Below are 5112 nucleotides of genomic sequence, written 5' to 3'. Positions count from 1 at the left end.
CCCCCCCGTGCCGTACTCAGGTGCATCCCCGGGGGACCCTCCCGCCCCGCCCTGTCCCCGCACGGCCGGGGCGGGGTCCCCGGGGAGGTCGCGGCTCCGCGGGGCTCCCCGAGTGACCGGGCTGGGGAGGGAGATTCGGGACGGGAAACTCGGGAAGCGGCAGTCCCCCGGCGAGAAGGGAGGGAGAGCTTGGGAACGAGAAGCAGCTGCCCGGGGAAAGGCACGGCGGCAGAGCGCGGGTTTCTCCTGTGCTCCCACCCGCCAGCCCCGAGGCTCCCCCACCGGGTTGGGAGCCCGCTGCCAGCACCGGGGGTTATCCCCAGAGCCTGCCCTGGATTCCCTCTCGTCCTCCAGATTTTCTCATCCTTGTCCCTGGCTGCCTGAATAGCCCTCTCCCCCTTCCCACCCGGCCGGGTTCCCGGACCCCCAGCGGGGTGTGCAGCAGGCGCCTTCCCAGGCCCGCACGGGCTGTGAATGGCCACAGCTGGCGGCTCCAGAGAGCTACGGACAGGGGTCTCCGGGAGGAAGGATGCTCCCTGCCCCGCAGTTCAACCCCAAAATTGCTCTGGGCCAGCTTTGGATTGAGAATAAGAACCAGACTTCCCAAGGCTTGAGGCTGCTCCCAGGTGGGGGCTTGGGATAAACTGGACACGACGCTCTCAGGCACAGGGCGGGACTCTTGGGGCTGTTGTGTGCAGCGCCAGGATTTGGACTCGGTGATCCTTGTGGATCCCTTCCAGCTCAGGATATTCTGTGGTTCTCTGACCTACCAGGGGTGATGTATGAACACGGTGTGGAGAAGGCAGCTCTGGGAGAAGACCCTCTGCATGAAGTGTGATGGGTGCACCGTACTTTGGAGACACAGCAGACTGAGGAGCCCCATGGTTGCATAAAGCCAGCTCCACCAGGGCATTAAAATCTGTCCCTTTGCCCTGCCGGGGTATCCCTTTGTGTTGCGCAAACTGTCACCCACAGTGAGAGCACAGTTAATTTATGAGACCAAAAGATGTGGTCATGGAGTGGCCATGGGAACTCCGAAGCTCATCAATTAACCACAACCAAAAACCAGCTCAGAAATGATGACTGTGGCCACAAACCACGGGGCTGCTGTGCCTGAGCACAGCAAACCCACACCAGCGTCTCGGTGTCCTCCCAGCGCTGCCCCAGAGCTCACACACCATCACAGACGCCTTCTTTTCATATTTCACTTTTTTTTTCTTTTTTAGCTCAGACCTGACCCATGCATTAGAAAAGCCCAGGGATGTCACCGAAAGGACACGCAGATAAAAGGCAGTGCTGACACTGTAATATCTCTGAGTTATTCCTATACCACTCTGAGTTTAAAAGAAACATCTGTTAGCAAGGTATTTGGACTATGAATCCATCAAAATTTGTGAAATATTGCTATCGCCATTTCAAATGTATCACACTGTGTGTTATTCTTAACAAGGAAAAACAATTTTGGGAGTAGCTGCTGTGCAACTTTTTTTAAGTTAAATAACATTTTCATTGAAAATACTCCAGTCTATAAACAAAGTTTACATGAGGGCCTGTATAGCGCTGCTCCTAAAACAGATCTCTGGACTGGGAAAACCAACCAGCTCCCTCTTTGTGGGATATGGTCCTCTCTTTGTCTGGAGACCTCACTCGGGTTTTTGTAAGGATGGGAGAGTGGCCGTGTTGGAAATGTTTGTCCCAGAGGAATTCAGTCTCACGGCATCCAGCGCCTGCTCTCCTAAACCATCCCGTTAAGCTGAAATCCCAAAAATTGCTTATGTAACGCTGGTTAACCCCTGTGTGAGGAGGTGGCCAGCTGGGGCCAGAGAGCCAGGGCAGAGCAGTGTGGTTTGGGCTCTCGTAGGAGGCAAGAGCGTATTTGAGTAGCTCCCTGGTTACTAAGAAGTGTTAGTCATGGGGAAAGCTGTAGTATTTATTCCGTAAAATGTAAATACATAACCCAAACCACAAAGGAATAACCATGGATGGAAATAGTGTAGCGTTTACTGAAGGAGCTGGGCTGCCTTTCTACAGAAGCTGTATTTCCTCGGCCCCATAGAGCGTAATTCACCTTGAACGGAGCTTCTGCTCCAGCCCGTGGAATTACACATCAGCTGAACTCAGTCCAGGCACACTAAACAACCCAGTGTGTTATATATTCCAACCAAAAAAGTGATGCCAAAACGGAGCTAAAAATACAAATGTGGAAGGTTTGAAAAGCAAACACTGCTTAATTCAGCGGTAGATGCAACATTAAAGATCCAGCACATCAAAAAGAGAGAACATTGTGTCTCCACTCAATGCAAGGCTCAGCTCCCCTGATCACACCTCACATGGGTGATGGGGGGATTGAAGGTGGTCTTGCCTGTGACCCAGTCCCAGCTTGCCTAAGGGATCTGCTGCCAGGTTTTTTCCTGGCTGTCTTCTGTGAAAAACCTTCTGGGAATCTTTGCACCTGGATGGCAAAACCATTTTTCTCCTGTGGAAGAAAAGCACCGGGGTGTTGGGGACGTCACCCTGCAGAGACTGGCCAGGCCAAGGCACGATCCATCATGTGCAGACCTTGGCTGTGACAGCAGACTTTGCTGGTGGCAGTGAGAAGCCCAGGAGCTGGCAGGTGTCCTGGAGCCCCAGTGCCCAGCTCTGCTCGCAGGGGTCAGAAGCTGAGGGGCAATTATTTGCTCACTTTTGTTTCAGCCTGATAATGGTGGCTTTTCCCAGACATGTTCCTGATAAAATCCCAGCCGCTCACATCTGACCCATTTCCAGGTTTTGTGTGCTCAGGACCGAGCAGCAAGCGCTGCAGGTTGATGTTCAGCACCTCTAGAAATTAGGCCAGCTCTGTTTACAAGGAAAACTTCTCCACTCATGGCAGCATTTCAGGAGATGCCTCTGGACTCAGACCTTCCCAAACCAGTTCTTGCATCCTATGTTATTTTTAGAGAGGCTGCACCTTTTTGGGCTCTAAAGTCTGCAAACAACCTGCCTTGGGAAAAACAAAAAAGAAAGAAAAAAAAAAAAAAGAAAGAAACCAACAACAACAAAATAACTTGCCTCACCAGATTTGTGCTTGAGCAGAAGCAAGCCTAAAACCATAAATAAATAAATAAATAAATAGAGGCCTATGTCAGAGACATTTTAATGACATGAATTACAGGAGGAGATGCCCATAAGTGTGCTAAGATCAATTCCCTCCTACCTGTTCATTTCAACTGCCCAAGCTTGTCAATTAAAACAAAGGGAACAGAGCAAACAACTCCAAGGGATTCCATTTTCCAAAGCAGCTCCTCACTAAAGAGCCGGCTGGTAAAAACAAGTGCAGCTGCTTGAATGGTGAAAGGAACATTTTTTTACAACCACTCTGAGATTTTCATTATTTCTCTGAGTGCTTCAGAGCTGGCCTGTTCTACCAGAATATTCTAACTCCTCCTGAATAAATAAATTCATACCTCTCCTAAAACACAGAACTGGGCCCAGCTTGGACTTTATTTCTGCTTTACATTAAAATGTCTCTGCTGAGGTGTCAGGACCACGTCTAGAACCACTCTTGAGCTGAGAGGAGAATCAGGTTCAGCGCTGCTCTTTTATTCCAAACAGGGTTGTGTTGGTTTTTTTTTTACAAATCCCTACAAAAACATTGTGTGGGAACATTAAAATAATGTAGTTCTAAAAAGGCAGTCCTTGGTAATCAGACACAAGGCAGTCGAAACAGTAGGATTGTCTGCTCTATTCTATTTTTAAGATTTTAAGGATGATTTTTATTGTTTTGAGAATTCTATTAAAAGGTTGACTGTCCCACGCAGGGTGAATCTTAAGTTGCTGTTACTTGACTCATTCCCTTTGTCACTTTTCAGAGATGCCCAAGAGTGAGCAAGGCTGGAAAAGTTACCCCTTGCTGTGAGGTCTCTGCTGCTAAATATTGTTCATTTAGAGATGTTGGGTCTCAAAACTCAGAGGTCTGGGTCTTTCAGGCTGGACATCAGGAAGAATTTCTTCACAGAAAGGGTGGTTTAGGCATTGGAATGGGCTGCCCAAGGAGGGAATGAAATCAGCATCCTTGGAAGTGTTCAAGAAACAGCTCAGTGCTCTGGTCTGCTTGAGAAGGTGGAAGGCCAAAGGTTGGACCCAATGATATTGTAGGTTTTTTTTGACCTTAACGTTTCTATGATTCCACGATTAGAGAATGCTTCAGCAACTTGACTCATAAAATAAAGGGAGAGCCATTTTAATGGTCTGTTGTTCAAATTCCCCTGAGCTGTGTTAGAAACACATCTGTTGTAAAAGCATCTCCACATCAATGGGTTTCCTCGAGGGATGTTAAAAGAAGAACACGCACTGATCTCATCCAGCTTTTGGAAAGAATCGCTGCCTTTAGCCCACGTTTGCTTCTGCACTTTGTTGCTCCCCATTCCATCAAAGCCTCATCCCTGAGAAGCAAGGAGAACCTCCAGGAGATGAAGAACTCATTCCTCCTGATCTGCAATTGTGGCTGGTACTAATAAAGACCATCATCCTCCCAACGAGTGCCATCCAACCACATGGCTACCGGAGATAAGCAGATTCCTTTTGGATCTGATGAATCATGAAGGCTTTTAGGCTTTTGGAGAACAGCACAGCCCTGGCAGCTCCCTGACCTTACAAACCACTCCATGTGTCTCTAGCCCTGAGATGTGGCTTTGTCTGAGTTCTGCTGTTACTGATACTTCTCTCTTCCTTGATGCCAAAATCTGCAATTCCACACAACCACGTAGCACCTCCGGGGTGCCGACATTTGTCTTTGTCCTCTATTTGCAGCTTGAGATCTGCTGCCAGCAGAAGCTTTAATGATCTCAATCACTATTACAAGGTGTAAATGAGCAGAGCAGGACAACTGCTGCAGAAATAATTCACATGAGCTCTACTGGAATTTTAGCAATAGCAAAGGACTTCACTGGTAGGTGCTATAGCAAGTTCTGGGAAATGTCAGCAGATGCATGAATTTTGAGTTCATTAATGTGACCATCCTCACCTGAAAGCAGACAGAGAGGATCCTGCCCAAGATTCTCTCCTGGGAAACATGGCTGTGCCCTGTGGCCTCCATCTCCAGCAATAACAAACTGGTGGGGCTCGTTTGTA

The sequence above is a fragment of the Parus major genome, chromosome 5 (genome assembly GCF_001522545.3).
Source record: "Parus major isolate Abel chromosome 5, Parus_major1.1, whole genome shotgun sequence".
Classification (NCBI taxonomy): Eukaryota; Metazoa; Chordata; class Aves; order Passeriformes; family Paridae; genus Parus; species Parus major.
The sequence above is the reverse complement of the archived record's forward strand: the minus strand, read 5'-3'. Positions refer to the sequence as shown.